Source organism: Periplaneta americana, chromosome 2, assembly GCF_040183065.1.
Source record: "Periplaneta americana isolate PAMFEO1 chromosome 2, P.americana_PAMFEO1_priV1, whole genome shotgun sequence".
In the NCBI taxonomy this organism is placed as follows: domain Eukaryota; kingdom Metazoa; phylum Arthropoda; class Insecta; order Blattodea; family Blattidae; genus Periplaneta; species Periplaneta americana.
The window spans coordinates 116,413,303-116,438,846 of record NC_091118.1 but is presented as its reverse complement, the minus strand read 5'-3'; the positions used below and the strand labels follow the sequence as shown (position 1 = coordinate 116,438,846).

The window sequence follows — 25,544 nt, the reverse complement described above, 5'->3', positions numbered from 1 at the left end:
GTCTGTTAAAAATTTTAAATTAAATTAATACAGTTTTGTAACTTACTTTCCCATTGTTGATAGGACTGCTAATTTTCAAATAACTCTGATGTTAAAGGGATTACTGAACATGTGTTTAAATCTCTATTGTTGAAATGTATTTTTAAAAGTTAATGGAATTTTGTTTTGTTTTATTGTTAAACCTAATATAATATGGACTGTTTTATATGAAATATGGAAAATATATGGAAATTAACGAAAATATGTACTAAACTCTAAAATATGGAAAAATATGGAAAATAAAAGTAGGATTTTTCAACCCTACACATTGTGAAACATAAAGATAATGCAAAATATAAATTATATTAGCTTTATAAGTAAATATGTATTTACATATAAATCCTTTCCCTGATAATCACCATATCGGTAAAAAAAACTTTATACCGAAATCACTGCATGGAGATCTCGAAAATTTTGAATGTGGATAGCCAGTCAATTATCCAGTCGGTTGGTTAGTCAGCTAGATAGTCGGTCTACCAATAAATCTGTCAGTAAGTCATGTGGTCAGCTACATAGCAAGTCATCCAGTCAATCTTTCAGTCGGTCAATTTGTCAATCAGTCAGTATACAGTACCAGTAACCTATGAGCTACCAGTAAGTCAGGTAATTAGCCGATCAGTGAGCCAGTAATCCAGTCAATCAGTCAGTCTGTCAGTTAGTTATTCAATCCGCCAATTAATTTGTCAGTATGTAGGTAAGTCAGGTGATCCGCCAATTAGTCAATAATCCAATCGATTATTCAGTCGGCCAGTAAGATAATCAGTCAATCAATGTCAGTATATCAGTAACCTGTGAGCAATCAGTAAATCAGGTTAACAGCGAATTAATGATATAGTCGTTCAGTCACTCGGTCAGTTATTTATTCGATCAACCAGTAAATCTGTCAGCAAGTAAGTCAGGTGGACACCCAATTAGCCAGTCATCCAGTCAATCATTCACTCGGTCAGTCAGTCAATCAATCAGTCAGTATGTCAGGTGATAAGTCAATTAGACAATCATCCAATCATTCAGTCGGTAAGTTAGTCAATCAATCAGTAGCTTGTGTGCGATTAGTAAGTCAGTGATCAGCCAGTCATCAAGTCAATCATGAATCAGTCAGTCAGTCAATCAGTCAGATGCCAGGCAATTAGTGAGCGAGTCATCCAGTCAGTTTACCAGTGGATCGGCTGCTGTCAGGCATATACTCAATCAATTGTTAATTAATTGATTTATTATTCCAATCGTTCATTAACCTTCTCATTATTCTTTATCCCTTCACTCACTTTCACGTGGTAACTTAATACTTTCATCCTCAACTATTCAGTAGTTAATCTTTCTTTTATTGATAGATTCGATTCATTCATTCTTCCTGCTTTACTATTTGATCTGCGTCTGCCTGTCTCCCTGCCCCTCCACGTTCAATACAAAGACGACGCTCATGCCACCTGGCGTCGCGGCGCGGAGGCTGGCATCTGCTGGACCGCATCTGCGTCTGCCACTCCCCAGTCGCGCGGGCGATGCTCGCAAAGGTTTTATTAATATCTTCGACCTTCGTCTCGAGTGATGCAGATCGCTGAGGAACTTGCAGCCTGCTGAACTATCGTTTCGGTAAGTAAGTGTCCGATTCATTTCGTAAGACATACATGTGCAGCCAGCAACAACCATAGCCATGCCGCCAGTCATGCCAACTAAGAATTTTGTAGTGGAATCTCATTCATATAAAGAATACATTATAGCGTTAGCCTCCATTTTCCAACCATTTCTGGTACATAACGAGCGTTACCATCATTAGCCGACGCTTATCGTGGACTATGAAGTCATGAGCTTCGGATATATTTTCGTGAGGTCATAAGCCTGTCTTGCATATTTCTTTCTCAATGTAAACATGACAGTTGGTCTTTATTCCAACACTGATGGAGTATAACCTCAGTTCCTCAAAGTTCTGTCAGAAACTCGAAAATAATTGTGACTCGGAACATTATACAACACGAAGAGTTTCCGTTTTAACCATTTACAACGTTGTGAGTGGTCTTACAGTTGAATGGAGATATAATTGCAGTATATGCACGTAGAAGTAGTGTTATTGACTCATTTTGAGTCACTTGGTGTTCTAGACGTATAAGTTCAATGAGCAGAACACTTGAGCGTCGACAAAATACAATATTTAAAATAGAATTCATTGCAGTCTCTCTTTAAATTATATGGAAATGTATAGTGAAATAATAATCCATTCACTTTAGGTTCAAAGAGTAAATATCACTGCGTATTATCAATGGAACAAAGCAAAGAACTGTGCTTGTTGCTAAGCATTGAGAGACGGCGGTAGGCTACGTTATTCCTTGCCGAAAAACGTGACCCGTTTTTTGCGTAAACACCTGACAGCAAATTCCCCCTCCTGTTGGACAGTGAGTACCAGGAAGAGTGCACGAACTCAAGTCATTACACTCCAGTCTGGTTCATGCCTTTACACAGTGAGCGCGTACAAAGGAGCAGCCGTAGTCAACCAGCGTGAAGTGTGTTTACGTATTTATCAAACGAGAGTGAACACAACAGACTGTCAGTATTACGGTTACCTCACCGGAATGAAAGTTTATTTCCAGTTAGCTGCACTCTCCGAACCCTCAGCTTGAGGGCAATTAGAATGGCTAGTGAGTATTTAATTGTTCTTTTATTTCAAACGCTACTTTTAGGACAAGGGTTACCAAACTTTCGAATGTAACGGAATTCTTAAAGCTCATATTTCGTTTTGGTGGACCCCCTAAAATGTTTTGCACAATTTAACCAGGTAAACAAACCTGTTCTAATCATTAAATATTTATATTATGTAGTGAATTAAGCATTCTTTATAAATTGAAAGCGATATTAAATTTGGGTTCTCTATAGCACGTAACACTGAAGGTTTTTTGACGAAAAAAGTGAAAAAAATGGTCCAATTTTCAGAGGAAAGGTAGTTTGGAATGTGAAGAATTCGTATAGGATGTCAGTTGACTTGAAAACATATTAGAAAATAGGTAACAATAGGAAAGAATTGATCGATGTAAATAAGCTAATAGTGATTATTTAACACGTGAAATAAAGATATATATTTTTTTTATTTAGTAGGTTATTTTACGACGCTTTATCAACATCTCATATATATATATATATATATATATATATATATATATATATATATATAACGCGAAACGCACATTTCACTTTACTTAATATATGCAAGGCATACAAAAAGCCTAAACTAATCTAACCTAACTTGCCACTGATTCGTATATGCAAGACATTCCAAAAACCTAAACTAACTTAATGTAACCTGTCACAGACTCGTATCGTATAATATACAAAGTACAGGGACATCATTTTATTTTTACTAACATTTTAAATATTAACCTGTCTATACCTTTAGAGAACCGGAAACACCGCTTGCTCCCCCCTCCAAAACTGGAGTTCGATGATACAGGCGTAAAACACAAATCACTCTACGAGGTATAGGAAGGAAGAAAAGTAGTTCATCCATTTACGTAAACTAGGAAATATCGCGATTTTGAGTTTGATAATTTTCATTAGGTTTTTCTTTAATGAAAGTACAGTACTGTATTAAGAATAAGTGTTTTTACTCACGAAGTGAGTTATCCATGCGAACGTATTCATTATGCGGTGTATATTATACTGTCTACAGCACATTAGCGTACAATATAGAGAAAGAAGTTAAATTGAAAAATAATCATAATATGAATATTTAAACACAATTTTGAAAATGGTGGCCGTTCATTTCGATACAGGCTTCAGTTCTTTTGTGCACATTATCGCACTATAGACTACTGCATCTAATTCCAATTGCCAGTTTCGTCCTTCTTACTAGTAACTCATGTTGAAATAATTCTATACCTACTCTAGGTAATGTTAATTCAATCTTCACTTCTGCCCGACCCGTAAATATAAAATTACTCAGGCATGCTATCTACTGTCCGTCCAAGTGGTTATGCCGCAGGATTGTAGAAAGGTAGGAAATCACGTGACAGTTAATTACTTAACGAGGCCCTTTTATTTAAGTTAAATTAAACAGCTGTATAATATTACGTAAACGCCCAATTCCTAAGAGAAATTAATGTTTTCAGAAAAGAGCTAAGACAGCCCAGCTTTTACAGAGGGGCGAGCAGAAGCAGGTGGGGGGAAATCGGGATGCGACGTAGGCAAACGGACAGTACCTGTGCGAAAATATGATTCAATATTGAAAGCTCTTTCGTCACTGGAAAACGCGAATATATTTCTGGAACGTACTATACTCAGTAACTCAGTACTGCTTACTATCTGCTGTCTTGGCTCTGTGTGGAGTTGGAACTTCATTAGTAGAAGGGGTGGGAGTGAAGTACATTAAAAAATTCGGGTACAATAAAAATTGAAGTAAAAATAAAATGATGTCCCTGTATAAGAAAAGCAACTAAGCTAATCTAACCTAATCTATTACAGATTCCTGCACCGGAGAACGCAGAAAAATTCAAGTTGGAAATTTCAGTGTCGCGTGCTATAGAAAAGCCTTAAATTTAATTTCGTTTTTTGAGTACTACATATGAGGCGTTCCGTAAGAGAAGGCCGAACCCGCCAAATGTACCGTTAGAGATAATCGATGTTCAAAGTATTTTATCTGTAAACGAGATAAGGACGAAGCCGCCAAGGACACGTCTGTAAATAATAATTACTTTGTACACTGAAAAACGAATACCTTTATTAAAAATTGCAATTAAATGTCCAATTTTATATTCCAGCTTAATAGTGGTCATTGATGACATTATGAATTCATGAATAATTTGAAAACGGTATATTAGAAAAAGCAAAGGGCGTAGAATGAACTCAATAGTGGCAGACATTAATAACAATATAATAATAATAATAATAATAATAATAATAATAATAATAACAACACTTAATCGCACTATGACGTGGCATTTACAAAGTGTCTGAAATTATTAATAAACAAAAATAAGTATATGCCTGTCATGTTATTACCCTTGCTATCAAAAGTGGTTTCACTTATTCTGGGAACAGAGGTGCTAATAATCCATTACATCATCTTCATGAAGATGTTCCTCTGAGTCGGTCACTGCTAGTTACACGTTTTTGTTGCTGATCATATCATCCAGAAACGTTCTGTGGCACACAGATAAGGAGAGCTTTCGGATCCTTTACTTTATCAGAAGTGAGCTTTATTGGCGTGGCAAAACCAGCTGAGAGAGGTTGGCCTGTTCTTAATGCAACATCTGTTCACATCAACACTGGTTACGAGCTTAGATATATAGGCATTCTGGAGGTCATAATCACCCAACTTCCAGAAATTACGAAATACAGGTTGTATTTTCTCCACACCTAATGCGTTGAAGCACCTACAAGTACATGGCGGGCCTATACCGCGATCTTGCACATGTTGAGATGTTTTCTTACTAATGTACGACTCACCTTTGTTCCTTTTAATCTTTGCTTGTAAGTTTATCCATTTTTCGACATGTCTCTGACGTTTCCTACAATAACCAGATATGCCTGGTTGATTATCACTGTCACTATTACTCATACTAAGCTATTACAATGTCCATAAATATACGTAATTCCTCACTACGGATGTACCCGTCTGCGTGGTTACAACAACACTGAGACAATGAATGCCGCGCGCCTTCAGACGGAGTGACGTATTCGCCCTTGTCGTACGGAGTAATATGAAAATTATGAACCTGTCACAGACTACGCAGTTTCTCCAACCATACGAACAGTGATAATTTCGATATAGCAAGGGAGAGTCCGCCAACGCCTGCCAGGCTTAAGTTGTAGATATATCTTAAATATTCGAAGGAGTAAAAAAATTTGACCCTTGGCGGGCTCGCCCTTCTCTTACGGAACGCCTCATATAATCTATAAATACATAAATAAAATTTTATTTTATTTTGTACTGTACACTTATCATGTCTTTGCTGTCAGAAATGAAACTAGCTTTTTAGAATTACATTAAGGTTGTCAATGGTATTGTTCATGTTACTTTGCAGCTGTCAGTTTCGTAAGATCTCGTTCGATTGTAGATAATAATGCCATTTGCATCAACATATTAGTGTGAGTGTAGTTACATTTTCTGATCTACTCTTCTACAATTATTATTCAAATTATTTTACTCTTAATAAGAGATTTAAGTTAGAGTAGTCACACTATATTTAGTCTCCAATAATGATTTAAAAAATGTATTTGGTAAAATAAGAATAATAATTATGAATATTATTATGTGTGCAAGTATTCTGTTCGCAGGCAATTGCAATTATTTATTCATGTGAAAGCTGTCATTTCCGGTGGTCTACTGGAGTATTTTTCTGCTATACTCCTGCTGTGGCAGTTTGTTTTTGCCAGTCGAAAGTTAGGTTGACTTTTTGACTGCTGGAGCTTGAAATGTTCCATGCACTTAAGACACTCATTGGGTCCATGAGTACTATACGTACAGCATTCGATTTTTGTTCGAAGTCCGACGGTCGTGACTCCGATGCTGACAGGTAGATCAGCTCTGAGAGAGACATCCTCCATCCCCAGACGAGTATTTGATGAGGTCTCGAATCTCCAATTCCTTAAATAGGCGTATTATATCAGCATCGGAGGCCTGTACTATATTTTGTCGTTCCTGCAATAACTCCTATGTGCAAAATATAAAATTTTTCAGTAGGAAGAAAAATCACATTTATTCATAGGAGACTGTGAATTCTTACATTTTCGAAACAAAGAAATATAATTACATATAGGAGATTTTACTATTTGCTGTATCACTATTTAAGTTATTTAATAGAGCAAAAATCTGAAAATCGATAAATATGCCACATAGGAGTTATTGCAGGAATAACGACGACTTATTTTAACTATTGCAGTAATCTTAGATTATGTAAGGTTAACAACTTCTACTGCGTTCAATAATGCAGGGGTTCCCAACAGGTGTGTCGCGGAGCCCCATGGAGTGTGTCGCGAAATTTTGGAATTTCATTGAAAAATAAATTTTATGCCATATAGAAAGTCTCTTTACAATACCTTTTTATTTACAACGAAGTCCTTGAAATGATACATTTTATTTTGAGACAAACTTTACCAATGAAACGTGAACACCTACAACAATGCTCAGTTTAATTTTTCTGCCTGGCGGTAATTCCAATGAAAATAAACATCTGCAACAATGCTTAGTAATTCGTTTACTCCTTCCACTTAGTAAGAAACAGAGTTTAGAATCGTCAGAACATATTGGTCAGTTTCGGTATATGTCGTGTAAGCGGGTGATAGTGCGACTCTTTTATCAAAAGTGTTTTATTTAGATTTTATCATGGACAAATGTTTAATTGAGGACCGTTTTTGCAAAACTTGCTAACTGCAAAATTTGCAAAATTGAGATTTTGATGGATTCGTTAACATAAGGCAGGCCTCTACATGATGTTCAAAGCGTCTTAGTAAAATTGACTTATTTATCTTCATTGTAGTGTGTCAAAGTATGATCGTTTTTTCAAAACTTGTTTTCTGCTATAAGTGAGAGATACAGCAAAACTTGCTTACTATAGTGTTTTGTCTCTCCTGTAAAATTTAGCTTTTTCAGTTAGCTAGTTTTGCAAAAACGGTCCTCAATTCCAGAAAGACAATCTGAATCAAGTTCTGGGTTAAACTACAGCAATACTAATTCAAATAATGTGAGCGAAAAATCCCTTCAGGGTTCACAAAAATGTACTGCATTTCCTAAATATAGTGATGAATACTTGCTATATAGTTTTACGTGGCTTGTAGATGAATATAAACAAAATCCCGAGTGCCTTTATATGCGGAAATGTTTTGTCAAATCAGTAGATGGTGCCAAAAAAAATTAAAAAGACATACATAACTGCCGTTCTCAACGTCATACTTTTGTGAATCAGAATTTTCTTCCATGAAAATAGTGAAATCTAAACTAAAGAACAGACTGCTGCATCGTGAACATGAACCTAAGTGCAGACTTCACATTAATTTAAATAGGTGAGTTTTCAAAAACTATAATAAAAATCTTTTATCGGACATCCAGCATAGATAGGTTTGGATTTTTGACACATACCTTTGTTTTTTCCTAATGCCACTCCAGTTGCAGGTTTTTTCCGATTGCGTGTTAACATCGACCTATCTACAACACTGGATATCCGACACTACACAGAAATTATTACCAGTGCTTTTTTTTCTGGCGGAACGCGCTGTTTTTAATACCTTGAAAGTCTACATTAGATCAAAAACTACAAAATTCACGTGCAGTGAACAATAATCACCTCCCCGTCCTCTATAAAATATTCTACACCACCTTCTTCTCCAGAAGAAAAGCGCTGTTTATTTTTATTATTATTATTATTATTATTATTATTATTATTATTATTATTATTATTATTATTATTATTATTAGAAACAAGTGTGTCGCGATATCGTGGGCGTTCAGTAAAGTGCGTCGTCAATCAAAAAAGGTTGAGAACCACTGCCATAATGTATGACAGACGATGAAAACATTGCCGGCAGAGGAAGGGAAAATGATAATAGCTAATCAGCCAATGGTAGAGGTCACATTCCAGACTTATCTTGAACTTGGGCGGAGGTAGAACGCTTCAGACAGCCCAACTTAAAGATTAGTCTGTAATTGGTTGATTGGAAATTCTTTCTGCCATCCTCTGCCGGCTGTGTTCATATCGCCTGTCAGACATTATGGAATGTAGTATAGTTACTATACCTTCATCATGTAACTCAATCTAGGCTACCCATTCAAGCGGCCCGGGATCAATCCCCAGTCAGGTCGTGATGCAGTGTGGTGGACAAGGATACGTTACAGAGGGTTTTTCTCTGGGTACTTGTTTCCCTCTGTCATTCCATCTCCATCTTCTCTTTATTTCATCTATCATCTGCAATAGTTAAAAAAGATTGGGGTGGAGACTTTGGATTGTACGGGATTCCGTTGCTGATACAGGATGGGCTTGAGACTCCGGGCCCTGGGGATTATCAGGTCCTCATCCGAGAATGGGACCAGCCTGTCAGGACTGATGCAGGATGGCCCACTTGTCAGCATCGAGTTCACGAATGTCACCCAGGCTACCTGTCTGAAAGTAGGCTATATTGTTATGAAATAAAATACCTTGCATTACAAGACACAACACTGTAGGCCTGCATAATAGTGTAAATAATGTTTGATCAATGTAGGGATACATTCTCTATGACAGTGTAAATAGTAAAATTAGCGTATTCTAGTTTACATAGTGTAAATAATTTAAATTGTAAGTATTATGATAATTGTTAAAATATTTCGTGTTTTGTTCCGCCTAATTTTGCCAAACAAGAGTCGCGTGAGCAGTCAGTCAGTAGTTCGCTTGCTACATGGATGCGTGTCGTCCATTACGTAATAACTCCAGCAACACTTATCCTGTAGCCTCTTGGGGCAAATAACTGTCCCTACTAATAAGAAACCAGCAAATAAGCAGATATGCTGTTCTCACAATACCCTTTTTTTTTATACAAAGTTTAATTTTAGGATACATGTTTATTAGATTTTGTTTTTATGAATACTACCACTCTCAGAATTCATTCATTCATAGTTTTCTGCCCAATGATAGGTCTTTCACTACAAATACAGCATTCTCTAATCTTCCCCATTTTTCGCCTTCATCTGTCTCCACATACAGTATGAGCCGCATGTCTTACTGTTATCTATTATCTGATATCTCCTCTCAGAATAATATTTTTATGGACATTACATTGAGCATCATCTATGTTGTTGGTCAACAAGAACTCATATATCGGAAAATATTGATTTTAGGACCCATGTTTATTAGACTTTTTTCTTGTTCTGATGAATACTACTATCTCTCAAAATATTGAATGACTTTCTTAACACTGTGTACATCCCCGTCAAGCAAGAAGAACCCAAGGACTTCAGTGTCTCTTACACAAATCTGAGTCATGAAGAACACATCGCCACTGCCAATTACCAGTCTTTGGACAAGCCGCTAGAAACACCTGTTGTGGCAGACAATCGATGAGGCGTCACGCAAAATGCACTATTTTTCGAGATGGAGGTGACAATGAAAGGGGACTTATGGAGAGAGTTGTGAAATGACGAGAGAAAAACGAGATAACTTGTCTACAAAATATACAGCTGCGCCTTCACCGAGATTTGAACTTAAATCCGCGGTCCTCGTAAGCTGGTGCTCTGCGAACTGAGATACTGAAGAAGCAATATCGTGGATTATACAGGGTGATTCACGACTAATTACCCAAGCTTTAGGAATAAGTTCTATGGGCCATTTTGAGTATAAAATGTCATATGAACATGGGTCCGATTATTATCAGCCGTTAAGGAGTTACAGTTGATTGAATCCTACGAAAGTAGCAGTGGTTTGAGTAGAACTAATAATAATATACTACTGTACTAATCATAAAATAAAGATACCTCAGTAACTAATGATAATCGGACCCATGTTCATATGAGATGTTATACTCAAAATGTCCTGTAGTACTGATTCATAAAGCGCGGGTACTTAGTCATGTACAGGTAGCGCATTTTCGTTCTCAAACGTACAGCGGATCGAGTAGTTTATTCTGGTAGCTACATCTATTACGTCACGTGGATGCGTAAGCAAGGTCGAATTTCAAGCATGGGGTCATTAAATAACAATGATGTAATGTATTATAAATATGTCCCTGTAACGTCATATGACGTAGAAACAACATTCTCTTAGTTTAAACAAATTTTATGTTACGTTCGTAAAATATTTGCATTTCATAACCTCAGAATATATGTTTTCATTCACTGCAACGGGATAGGTTTTGTTAAACAAATTATTTGTATATATTGTGTAAAATATAAATATTGATAATTTGTATATTGACTTTTGTTATTATTATTATTTTGTCCCTATAACGTCATGTGACGTAGGAAGAACATTTTCTTAGCTTAAACAAATTTTTACTGGCAGTTATAGTAAAAGATACGAATTGCATAATCTCAGGATATATATGTTTTTGTTCACAGTAACGGAGTTGGTTTCGTTAAATGAATTAATTGTATATATAGGTGTATAATTTAAGCTGTTTGTAATTCTAACACTGCTGTCCCCTTCTAAGGTACAGCTGTCAAAAAAAAAAAAAAAAAAAAAAAAAAGTGGCCGCACTCGTGAACAGCGAATATTTTCAAAGTCCACTTCGGGTCGCGGCGATGTTACACGATGCATGTGCTTGTACAAGCAGTTCCGGAACTATGAAAGTGTTCCATATCTGCGCCTCGTAGACCAGCGGTAGAGTGCTTGTTTAATGATTCAAAGGTCGTGGGTTCGGGCCTTCTTCAAGTTTTCATTTTATTTTTTAATCGTTCTTTAGCGATGTAAATGATATTCAAATTATCATTTATATCCAGTTATCGTTCTTTATGGATATCACGTTATTTATATTTTATCGTTCTTTAGAGATATGAATAAAATTCAGGTCATCATTTGTATTCTGTTATCGTATTATAACGATATGAATAATAATTATTATTGTATCTCCAATTGGGATTAGCCCTATTTTACATATGTAAGTTAGGGCTATAGTTTTATACACAAAAAAGATAAGCATAAAGAGAAATGGAAAAGAAAATTAAATTAGCTTACGCGATGTAAACAAAACATAAACAATCCGTAAATTAGGCATTGCGATTGCAAAACAAATATCAGGTATCAATTTGAAACATACAAAAACATTAACAACACACATTCTATAACACAAATACGCAGCTTTCCGTACCATACATCATAAATTAATACACAATAGTCACACAAACACAATCAAACTATAATTACGACATTGCGACGACATCAAGCATCCCATAACTGACTCACATACATAACAAATCAAGCATCCGTTACAACACATACACTTAAACATAGCAACCACACTTTTAAAAGTTACAAATTTGGCTCCAAGAAGAATAAATAAGACAATGTTACTAATTACTATTCTTCTACAATTTCTTAAATACATCTGTAATAAATCTGTGAAATTCCGATATGAATAATATTCACGTTTTTTATATTGTTATCGTTCTTTAGCGATTTAAATAATATTAAAGTTATCATTTATATTCTGTTTCCTTCATTAGCATTATAAAACAATATTCAAGTTATTTATATTGTTATTGTTCTTTCGCAATATATTAATTAAACAAACCGATATTTATCATTTATATTCTGTTATCGTTCTTTAGTGATACTGTATAAATAATATTCAAGTTATTTATATTGTAATCGTTCTTTAGCGATATAAATACCATAAATTTAATATTAGGTTTGGAAAAATCCAGTTGCATAATACTGCTATTAGTTTTCCTTTTTGTATTATTACATTATATTATCTTGAACCACAATAAAATGAAAAGGAGTAACGAGGAATTGAACCTGAGACGTTGACATCTAAATTCCGACGTTCGTACGCTGAGCTACGAGAGCAAAAGTGTGGAAACATTTTCGGAAAAATTGGCCCAATCACACGCTAAGATTTTCTGATGATTCGTAGAAGCTAGTCCAGGATGCGGGGGCAAAGGCTAATTGAGATTTCCCGGTCTCTGACAGGGTCAAACATCCTGATAGAATTAATATTTAACCCTTGCCGTGACTTTCGGTGAAGTCCGGAGGGCCCAATTAGTCAAATCCACTCTCCTCATCTCCACGCTTGGGCCCCCTGGAATTTAATAAGATGCGAAAGAGATAGTTGTGTGCGGAAAGCAACGGGATGTTACCGCATTTAGGCCTATCCTTCCTAAGAAAACTGCAAACATGAACAAAGGAAGCTTTTAATAGAAGAAGAAGAAGGATCTTCTGCGGACCTCTAGAAAAAGAACTAAGGAAGAGACTAGTGAAGTGCTTTGTGTGGAGTGTGGCATTGTATGGGGAAAGAACACGGACATTACGACGAAATGAAGAGAAACGAATTGAAGCATTTGAAATGTGGATGTGGAGAAGAACGGTGCGTGTAAAGTGGACAGACAGAATAAGAAATAAAATTGTGTTTGAAAAAGTGAGTGAAGAAAGAATGATGCTGAAACTGATTAGAAAGAGAAAAAGGAATTTGTTGGGTCTCTGGTTGAAAAGAATAATAGACGACATTAGGATATGTGGATCATATGCGGAGACTAAGAGGAAGGCAGAAAATAGGAAAGATTGGAGATTGCTGGGTTTGCAATGAAAGACCTGTACATGGACAGAACATTTATGTGTGTATGTTCAGAATGCCTGGAATATCGTGTCTAAGAACAGTCGCTACTTGCAAAGACTAGTCAATTCCATGCCCACTCGACTGCAAGGTGATCGAGATAAGAGGAAGATAGACTAAATATTGAATTGTGGCTTTTTGTTTTGTTTTCTGAACGCATAATTGTTTGAATGTTTTAAGGCCGACGCCAATAAATTTGTTATGTTTACGCCACGAAAGATATTTTATTGAGAATAAAATCTTTTTTCTTTCCATTTGCAGCCACAATATCATAATGATATTGATAAAGTCATGGCATAATATATTAATGAACCTGATGTTAATTACTAAAATAATCATAAAAGAGAAAGGAGCCATTATGTCTAGTTTGTCTCTCTCAAAAACATAACAAAAAAGAACATAAAAAGCACGAGGTTGTAGTCGAACGCAGGACCTCATGAATAAGAGGCCTGAACGCTACCATTATGCTATCGAATAACACACAGTATACTTCAATTATAACTGTAGATATCAGGCAACGTGGTCCAACAACATGTAACATCGCCTGTCTCCGAATTATAGCGAAGATACCCGAAGGGAACTTTGTTTCATGAGAGCGGCCACTTTTTCTTTTGACAGCTGTACCTATAATTAAATCAAATTTGTATAATTATATTCAGGTAGGTCTACATAAGTTTAGTTATCCATATCTTCATTCTAACATTGCTATCCCCTTCTGATGTGCCTATAAATACCTAAAAGAATATTTTAGAGCCTATTTTAATATGTTAAAATCTACTTGAGGTGTCTGAACGCGCTATGCTTTGAGCATAATGCAAATGGGTGAACAGAATCACGAAAACCATTTATTCGTATTTAGTGATTATTATTATTATAATAATAATTATTATTATTATTATTATTATTATTATTATTATTATTATTATTATTATTATTATTATTATATACTAGTAATTAGGGATGGGACCTCGATACTCGCAATACCTCGATACCTACGATACTCAGTAGTATCGAAGCATGTCTAATACATCGGGATAGTCCTCGATACCTTTTCGATACTTTCAATTTCTGCATTTCAAATAATATTTAATCCTAAATCCAAGAATTTCAGCACGTGATGATCATGTTAAGATCCTCTCTCCAAATGGCAAAAATCATTGTACCTGGCACGTCATCGATCAGTCAGGCAGGCTATCTGTAACTATCCCCACAGTAGGTTTTCACCTGACGACGAAGAGAGAGTCACTCTTCGAAACGTTGTACTGCAATTTTTTAAAATTAGCGATGGAAAAAGTCCAAACAACTCAACCATTGAACTGGCACCACAGTTCCCTCAATTAGTGATTAGAAAACAGAAATATACCTGTTTTCTGTCCAATACAATGCATGTGTCGCCTCTACCCTTTTCCTGTTATAACAGTTGGTTCAATTAGTGAATACACAATAACAAAAACTGGTGGTGTGGGAAAGTACCGACCTCTCAGCCTATAGCTGTTAACTTGTCAAAACAGCTACAGTAATAAATAACTATATAAACAATACCGTAAATATAAAATAATAAACCGTAGATTCGTAGAACTAGTTACAATACTTGTAATTTATAATAAAAACAGGGAGAGAAAAAGATGGTGTGAGAAGAGACGTAGTTTTTATTTATTTTATTGGGTTATTTTACAACGCTGTATCAACATCTAGCTTATTTAGCGTCTGAATGAAATGAAGGTGATAATGCCGGTGAAATGAGCCCGGGGTCCAGCACCGAAAGTTACCTAGCATTTGCTCGTATCGGGTTAAGGGAAAACCCCGGAAAAAACCTCAACCAGGTAACTTGCCCCGACCGGGATTCGAACCCGGGCCACTTGGTTTCGCGGCCAGACGCCCTGACCGTTACTCCACAAGTGTGGACAAGAGATGTAGTACCTAGCTACCTACAATAATAGTTCTTGGGAGACGAAGGGAAAAAGGGTGTTATTCTTAATGTTTTCAAAATAATTAGAATTCATTACAAAAGACATACCGTCATTTCCCATAACTATGGTCCACGATGCAACTATTCAAGGAACATTGTAGAAGTAACATAGACCGTTCATAGATAACTGCAGTACAGCAAAAATGAATCGTTTATTTCTAAAACGCCACAAGTGACAAAAATAAAACTTTTGGGAAACCAGTAAAAACTGTTTAGTTTCATTATCATACTTTTATTTTAATTGTTAAAATGTATTTAGGAAGTGATATTAGTTGCTAAATATGAGGTTTATTCACCATTAGTTGTGTTTTATAATATATATATAAAGTCCCCAAAAAAGTTAAATTAATTAGAATGTTATGGGGTGTTTCGAACAAACAAACTCAAACTAAGCAAAGCATTGCCTTTTCCAAGTATTAGAGTGAATGAAAGTAAGCATGAACAAACTTTATAATCTATGTAAAAACTACAGTATAAAATAACAAAAAATTAAAGTTTTTTCTGTGCAACAGACATTTTTCTTATCAGGACTTATTATTTTTTTAGTCTTCGCTTCCACTGTCATTACTATTTTTGTTGGTGATAGGCCATGTGTACAGTTCTGTGTAGAATCCTTTCACTTCATCCGGTATGTACTGCAAAATCTTCTTAAGGTCCTCCATTTTTTTAACATTGATTGGTAGCCTCGAGCTGTTATAAGCTAGGTCTGTTGGTGGTTCAAACGGTAAATTTTCAGCACAAACACTTTTCTCAGGAATTCGAATGGTGAATACTTCTGCCGGTATAATGCTGTCAATGAACTCTTTACAAAGAACTTAACCATTTTTGTTCATTGTAGTGAAGAAATTCATTCACCTTCGAAATTTTAAAATGTACCTTTTTATCCTTTGGTACACCACGGCCATAAGGTGAATCAGGCATGCATCAGGTAGCTTATAAAATTTTCGCTACCAAGCTTTGAAGTTAACCACATCATTAGCTGTGACTCGTTTTACCTTGAACTTAGACGAGTTCTCAATAATCCTCATTAGCAACATTTTTATCACTTGAACTAACCATCTTGTAACAAAATACTCAAAATAGATAATAATAAAGACAACACTTAATCAGCAATAGACCATAGACTTACTAAATAACCACTAGACTGCTCACTGGCGCTAGTGTTATGCTCCCAAATTGAACAGCCGGCGGGCGGCCATTTGTTTGTTAGAGCTGAATAAGCACAGTTCTTTCGTGCGCTGCTTTTAATTGCAGTAATGCACACGGATGTAAAGATAAAGTAGGAAGGAATGTTATATTTTACTGATTAGTTAATCCTTCATTTCTAAGACGATTTATTTCTCCATATTATGTTATAGAAGACAAATTATTGTACTTGTCATGTGACACTTTATGCTTCAAGTTTCCTCTGAGTAAAGATTCTATTAACCGAAAGTGGATAGGTGCAATCCGCAGAGAGATTTTCTACCCTACAATGCATCATTCAGTGTGTTCAACTCATTTCGAAGATAGTTTTTTACCTTTCAAACTATGCTATTACCATATACATTGCTATTGTCCTTCATCTACTCCATATCATTCATTTTATTCAAACAGTTCTTTTTTCAGTGCATACATGAATAATTATTCACCGAATTTAAAGCTACAGAAACTGCATAAGTTATAAAATTTTTTTAATATAACTGATTGAAAGTAATTCTTATCTTATTTACGAATTAATTAAACATTTTCTTATGCTACTACTGCTGCTGCTGTTGCTACTACTACTACTACCACTACCACTACCACTACCACTACCACTACCACTACCACTACCACTACCACTACCACTACCACTACCACTACCACTACTACTACTACTACTACTACTACTACTACTAATAATAATAATAATAATAATAATAATAATAATAATAATAATAATAATAATAATAGTAGTAATAATAATAATGCTTTTTGACTTCATGCAGCAGTTTAACCTATAGATTGAATTTAAAAGTTGACATTAATTCTTTTATTAACCGAGGTTATGAATATTCACATTCAGAGTTCCTACGAAAATGATACAAGTCTGACAGCCAGGCTTTCCGGGTATCCCAATTTAGGCGGGATTCTCCCAATTTCCTGGTTGAGTCCCGATTAAAGCGAGTCGGGATTGACAAAAAAACCCGATTTTACAGATTATTATTTAAACTAATTATGTCGGTATTACCTATTATCCGATATTTTTATTTAGGCCTATATATTGACTCAAATGGTAACATTGTAAACATAGAAGTTACCACGGATATTTAGTAATTCTGTGAGGTAGCCCAGCTGATTGCCGTAAGGCAAATAAAACTCGCAAAATAATACCTACTTCTCCTAGTTCTACCGCATTGTTGATTAATCCGTTTCGGTCCCTGGTCGCTGCCCTCACAATTATTAAATATTGTGTACTTTGAGTGCGTTGAGTGGCAAAAAAAGATAGCGTTTTGATATCGTGTAAACAATTGCTGTGTTTTAAAATTTAGTAAACTATGTTTAAACATGGATTCATCGTCAGATAGTGAAACTGTTGCAGTAACGGTTACAAAGTTAATTTAGTAGCAAATGGTTAAAACATATTCGTGGTTAATAAAAGAAAAAATTATAATGTTCATTGTACTGTGTGTCCTTTGTACTTTAGTGTTTATCACGGAGGCGAATAGGCCTATTACATTAAAAAGCACGCAAACACTACTTTGCAGAAAACTGCTATAAATTTTATGGTAAAATGTTGATAAGACTAGTGTCTTATGTTAGCTTCTGATTCCGATTTCCCTCGCAGAAAACCTAGCAACTCTGCTGACAGCAGAAACACGGTATTAAAGGTATCTCGCAAAGTATTGTTCCTTTACACAAAATCATTTAGCTTTAGGATACGCAATACACATATTTAAATAGCGGTTTCGAAATATCGCGCGTTTCCTACCAAACAAATGGCGGATTTCTGCTACTTCAATTTGGGAACATATTTCTCACTTCTCCGCTACGGCGTGGTAGGGGCTCGCAATAGACAGAACAAAACACTGATCCGGACGAGACGATAAAAGTCACCCTCGGCTCTCTTTTTCCGCATGCGCCATCGGTGTAGTATTTCCGCTTCCGGTGTGATGCCGGGCCTCGTTGTAAACATAAAAATTGTTTTATTCACCGCATTCTAGATTCACCTTCGTCACGATCATATATTATTTACATTTCGGTGATACAATTTACGTAATTATAATAATAGTGCATTGATAGATTTCACAATTATTACTCCAGCTCCTGTTATCCAAGTCAAACGTTATTTTCGTATAATTGTATTCCAGAATATTTCCTCATAAGTCTTGATAGGCTATATGTAATAAGAGTTAATTTCTGGTGGTAGTATTGATATTAAACTTGGCTAACACAGTATTCCATCTACAACTTCAGAGGGGCGGCAAGAACTAGCGCTGAGGTAGTTCTGGATATTTCAACTGTAAACCAACTTACGAATCTTGTGATATGCAAATAAATATCACCAAACGTAGGTGCCAACTTCAGAGGGGCTGCAAGACACTTTGTGTCCAAATTTATAAAACCAGGGGCATCACATCCAGTAAAATTAAGAGTGATCTCGACCTTGTTAACAATTCGAAGAGATATTCCTATGTAAATAAAGCGGCAAAACTAGCGCTGAAGTAGTTCTGGTGATTTCGGAAGTGAAAATTGTTGAATTTATAAGGGTTTCTTTTTATGTCGATACAGTTGATCGTATATGCATCATAGACAAATATATGCATGGCGTAACAAAACCCTAAACTAACCAAATCTAACCTGTCACAGATTCGTATATGCAACATGTATATAAGCGGGGAACTACTTCAGCACTAGTTTAGCCAAAAATTGAATTAATTTGTTTGAAAGATGAAGTAGGTTATAGGCCAAAGATTATTATTTGAACTCTATAGAGAGTAGTGGTTTGGTTCGACTGGAACATCTCGGAAAAAAGAAGATATATATATATATATATATCTTTATTATTACCGGTATAGACCTATATTCATTATTATTTATTATTCCACAGTTGAGTAACAAAATGGACAAGGAACCATCCAAAAGAACAAATCGGGACACCCTTAGAACAATAGCATTTTAAATATCATGGTAAGTTAGGAAACATACCACTAACTTTATGAGTTCCTGTAGGCCCTAAATGTTTTTTTATTCATCTAAATCACTGATAGAGGAGGTCAGCTGTCGAACATGTTAGTAAAGCAATTCACAATGCCGCTATCTTTCCTGAATTTGAGATTGGTGAATCTTCACACATGCAACAGAGTGACTCCACTTCTCTATCCATGATCCACATTTTTGTAGTTCAGTTCAAATCTATGAACTATTGGGATCGAACAGTAATGGTCCTAAGTCTTACCAAGCGGAAATAACACAGAGCTAACAGTTAATTAACAGTGTATGGTAATTATTTAGTAATAATCGGCCAGGCCTCCATATTCTCGCAATAGAGGTCCAGGGCACCTTCGTTATCATATGTATTTTCTTTTATTAAATTTCGTTTGTATATGATTAACTTGTCATCCAGTATCCACTTTACACCCTGGATCTCTGTTGTAGTAAGATGATGGCCTGGCCGATACGACCTGTCGATGGTTTGTTTCTACACAATTATTAAAATATATGTACATACTTGGTAATGTATCTATCCTGGATCTCTATTACGGGAAGATGGCCTGGCTGATGATTACTACTTAATTACCCAAAATTTAAAACTAACCATTATCAACACTCGTTTTTAGGTTGATTTTTTTTGTTATGATCGTCGTCGTAGGTGTGTGCTCGTTAATTGATTAGCAACGGCTATATAACTACTGATAATGGATAAATGCTTAATAAAGAAAATTGTCCCCACTGAAAGTGCAGTGAACGGGAATACAATGATAAATTGGGTTATATTAATGACGGTGAAACTAATGGCTCATCGTCGGGTGGCGATCAAAACCTTGTAATTCCAAAACTGGAAATTTTACAAGAGAAAGATATAATATTACTGATACGATATCATGTTCACTTGCTCTATTTTATGTACATGTCTTAAATGTCTGTTTAAATTCGACTGTTTACTAAATATGGTACTGCAATGTTTGTATACCACAGGCATTATTACAGAAGTTTGAAAACTAATCCATCAATCTCGAATGAAAGTAAAAGAAATCCAGTTCACAATTACTGCGGTAAATAAAACATTTTTATGCTTACAACGGGGCTCGGCGTCACACCGGAAGCGGAATTTCTTCACCGAAAGCGCATGCGAAATAAAGGGAGCCGAGGGTGACTTTTATCGTCTCGTCTGATCCGGCTGTGACTGAAATCAGCTGCTGGGTGCGACAGTGCTGCTGTCAGCTAGTGTGGCAGACTAATTTATTTGAAAAACACCATATGTGGTATTAGTTGTGGGGTTTTTACAATAAATGCATATTTCTTGTCAAATTTTTTTACATATTACAATCATGCTAGATATAGTTTTTATAGCAAAAGGTGCGCGTTCATGCTGAAAAAAAAAAAAAAAAAAAAAAGAGAGAGAAGCATTTTGTAAAAAAATGTCGGTTGTGGTGTTTTTACAATAAACGATTCAAATATAGATAAACGAGGTCCTACGTTATGGAGTACAAAATTTAAATGGACCATAGTTGTGTTCCAGACCATAGTTATGGGAAATGACGGTACCATATTATACTTTCCCTAACCCTTCCCTCTCAGCTTCGAGATTTATTTTAGCAGATTATAGTGTTACTGGTCCACACCTGTGGAGTAACGCTTAGCGCGTCTGGCCGCGTGGTCCGGGTACGATTCCCGGTCGGGAGAAGTTACCTGGTTGAGGTTTTTTCCGGGGTTTTCCCTCAACCCAATATGAGCAAATGCTGGGTAACAATCGGTGCTGGACCCAGGACTCATTTCACCGGCATTAGCACCTTCATCTCATTCAGACGCTAAATAACCTAAAATGTGATAAATCGTCGTAAAATAACCTATTAAAATAAAAGAAATAGTGTTACTGTCAGTATTGTAGTGTGTAGTTCATTTGTGCCTAACTATTCAATAGCGTGCAGGTACATTATGTATCATTTTAAAGATGTTTTTAACAACTGAGTATAGAGTATCAGTTTCAAAATTTTGGTATCGGTATCGGGTATTGAGTATCGACAAAAAGCGGTATCGTCCCATCCCCACTAGTAATGTTATATTTTACAGTTGTAGTATTAATATAATGTGACTAAGAGTACTAATAACATCGTAGTAATTTAATTTTTGAAACGCCATATAGTGAAGAGGACCACATGCTGCTTGCTGATGCTTGTCAATATAGCGGAGTAACTTCAGAAACGATCTTGGAAGCGACTCAGAAGTTACATACCGTGAAAAGTTTAAAGAGAAGGAACGCTTCTGTATCTCTGACTTCCTTTTCCTTCCCAGCAAGCCACCGTCACAAGCAGTTACGAGTCGGATGCTAACATTTCACATCGACCCTTGCGTTCAAATTCATCCCGAGTCAAACATTATACAGGATGATTCACAAGGACTTACCGCCACCTACGGAACTTACTTCTGAAGACATTGAGTAAAAAAGTCATATAAACTTGTGTTCTAATTTCAATATTTTCAGAGTTACATTAATTTGAAGTTGTAAGTAAAATACCTTTTTTCTTTAGTTATTACAAATAGAGCGGTTGTTCTATATGGTTGTGAAGCTTGGACTCTCACTTTGAGAGAGGAACAGAGATTAAGGGTGTTTGAGAATAAGGTTCTTAGAAAAATATTTGGGACTAAGAGGGATGGAGTTACAGGAGAATGGAGGAAGTTACATAACGCAGGGCTGCACGCATTGCATTCTTCACCTGACATAATTAGGAACATTAAATCCAGACGCTTGAGATGGGCAGGGCATGTAGCACGTATGGGCGAATCCAGAAATGAATATGAAGTGTTAGTTGGGAGGCCGGCGGGAAAAAGACCTTTGGGGAGGCCGAGACGTAGATGGGAAGATAATATTAAAATGGATTTGAGGGGGGTGGGATATGATGGTAGAGACTGGATTAATCTTGCTCAGGATAGGGATCAATGGCGGGCTTAGGCCTATGTGAGGGCGGCAATGAACCTCCGGTTCCTTAAAAGCCAATAAGTAAGTAAGTATTACAAATAGAGAATGAACTATTCAAAAGTATCATTTCTTTAATTGGCTTATGTTCTGAAGATAAAAATATGTTGCTAATTGCTTTGCACAGATTGTGTTTTTCAATTTTCAACTAAAGATTACATTATTCTTACGCATTTATCACAACAATTGTCACAAAATAAGAAGTTGATTGTGTTGATTAATTGCGCATCCTACTGTACAGTTTTGAAGAATTTACAAGAGTGGTGTGATTTGTAACGATTGTTGTGATGAGTGCGTAAGAAAAATGTAATTTTATAGTTAAAAATCGAAAAAAAAAATCTGTACGAAGCAACTATGAAACTCACAACACATTTTTAACTTCAGAATACTTGCTAATTAAAGAAATGACACTTCTGAATAATTCATTCTTTATCTGTAATATTTTTTTATTATTAAAACTAAAGAATAGTGGTGTTTTACAAACAACTTCAAATTAATGTAACTCTGAAAATATTGAGATTAGGACACATGTTTATATGACTTTTTTGTTCAGAATGTCTTCGTAAATAAGCTCAGTAAGTGGCAGTATATCTTCGTGAATCACTCTGTATAATATAAAAGCACAATAACGATATACACAAAAAAGAATAATAAATTAATTCATCCGTATACGCATAAAATATTTCTTTTAAAAATGAAAAGGGAAGCAATGCTTCCATCACATTAATGGACGCTACGCCCCTATTGTAATTGTTAATTCTCGAAATAATGACTCCTAGATCCAGGTATATAGATCGACCGCTGTACAGCACTGGCGCAGACAGCAACAGGACAAGACAAGGTCAGCCTGTATATGCACTATAATGGGTATTCAGTTGATCGCGTGCTTTCGTGTGACCGAGACTTGAGGATTTCTGACTTTTCTTTCTGCTTAAATTAATTTTTAAAGAATTTTTCTGTACGATTCATATGTGTTAACTGACTCGGCACGTGAACTTCAGAGACATTTCAGACTACGCGACGTTGAGGTTTCACGTTGTGCTATGGTACGCAGCTTGTTGAATCAATTTCGGGAGATAGAAAGTGTTGAAGGAAAAAGAACTTCAACAAGAGGGAAGAGTACTAATCGAGGAGACTTCGGATGACATTAGATTTCGATTTGAAAACTCCTCTATCAAATCGTTTATGATTCAGTGCAAAGTGTTAAAGTAGAGGAGGAAAGACCTGTCTTGTGATCTTATCATGTGCCATGGCTACCAATGGGTATGGAGGCAGAAGATAAGTTTTTGTTTCAGATGAACTTCCGTGTCAGTAGATTGGTATAATCATCTTGAAAGAAACTCTCTGAAAGCTAATTCTTTCCCCTGTTACATAGCTCACATGCCAGGTCTCGCCTCTTCAGCTATACAAAGTTACTGAAGTCAATGATACAAAATTATTGTGACATAAAACTACAACCTGGTGTTCCTTAACAGATGCAAGTAGATCTATGTATTTCAAAATATCTAGTTTTAATAATTTGTTACGGAATCGGCTGCTGTTATGTTACATTAGCTTGTATGGCAAACTTGCGTAAGACAGAAAAATACCCAGCAATTTGGCACAGCAGAGAAATAACGATTTTGACAAGCGAAAGTAATTTAAAAATGTATTATTATCCGCGTAAAGTTTCTCAAATAAAGTATAATACATTTTTTTATGTACACTTGGTCAAAATTAAAGTGGCCGGTCTCTTGAGCAGTGAAAATTTTCTAAATCCCTTCGGGTGAGCGCGCAGTTCACTACTTTAATCCTCCGTGCGCCGCTTTAGTTAACGCCATAATACAAGGCGCTGATTTGGGCTACCTCCACAGAATGCTTCGAATCTCCGTAGAGAAGGTTTTGTTTTGTCCTTTTTTTATTTTTAAAACTCCTTTTAGTGTAATATAATCAAATAATTTTGCTTATGTTAATTCATGTTACTTACAGATAATTACAAAATTGGTGAAAATTTGTGGTTATGATTTCAGGAAATCAGGATATATTTAGTCATCAGAATTACGGTTTTTCTTCTTGTTTACAATTACTACGTTTAGGCCCTGATGATCACGAATTTAGATTAGTATAATAATCATATTCCCTATAGCAAAACTTGCAAATTAATTATTGCCAATTATTTAACAGTCAACATATTTACTGAAAGTTCCTTACGCAATAGAGCGCAAAGCAGCAGGTATTAATAAAATAATTAACACAGCATTTTAATATGAAAGCCCTTAATTGTCGTCTTTAGTGTTACTTCCATCTAAGTCAGAAGTTTTTATTAACACGAAAAAAATAATAAAGTGAAAAGTATTCTAAGGATAAAAAAATGACGAAAACTTTTATATTTTCACTGATACATTTAAAAGCCAATAAAAGAAATTTAGTAATTCCACGAAGATTTGAACTTGCAACCTCACGAAGTCTTAGCTAACGCTCTACCACTGCTGTAAGAGTTTTACTGCAGTCAGAATGGCATTGTAACGAGCAATGGTCGTACTTTACTTGAGAACCTGTTACACAGTATATAGTGTTAATGTTACGGTATTCACTGTTTAAACACTCTGAACGATCTGTCTGTTTTAAATCTCGTATATGAATTATTTTCTCGGAAGATTTGAGTGATTAATAGGTTGTGTTCCCCATTATAACTACTAGAAGAATATACGCAATCTTTTGAACAAAGTCTGGCTGTCCCGAGCGCTCACGGAAATACCCGATTCGAACTTGACTCGCAGATGCCGGCCACTTTCATTTTTACCAAGTATACTTACATTTTATTATCAGACACTACATCTCGCTTGACGAGATATGTCAGAGGAAGAACAAAAAAGTTGTTTTGTAGCATCTGAAGTCTGATTAGTGTAATATGTTAGCGATGTGTGCAATGGAGGGGGAAAAGAACTGGTCACCTTACTCCATTATCTCTTAATTTAATTTCTTGAGTGGTGCCTTGTTGGTGCCACTTATGAGGTTCAGATCTGTCTTCGAACAGTTGACTAAGCAACAAAAACAGTCCTTTTTCTTCTTTTGATGCGAGCATTGGATGTTTATAAATTTTCCTCACGCTTCGCCTCCTCTTTGTTATTAACAGAGCAAGAAGAAGCACAGTTTCTTCCGATGACATTTTCTCAAATG

At 35.7% G+C, this 25,544-nt stretch overlaps 1 protein-coding gene across 3 annotated transcripts in view; it reads left to right on the top strand.

The window, feature by feature from the left end:
- Positions 1-1,482: 1,482 nt before the first annotated feature.
- Positions 1,483-25,544, top strand: part of LOC138694534 (uncharacterized) — an 87,985-nt gene continuing 63,923 nt past the window's right edge. Inside the window, exon 1 of one of the 3 annotated variants that reach the window (XM_069818357.1) lies at positions 1,483-1,626. The gene's annotated coding sequence lies outside the window, so the exon portion shown is untranslated. Of the gene's footprint in view, positions 1,631-2,470; positions 2,667-25,544 lie in introns of those variants that run through there. The other 2 variants (XM_069818359.1, XM_069818358.1) reach the window with 2 other exon arrangements.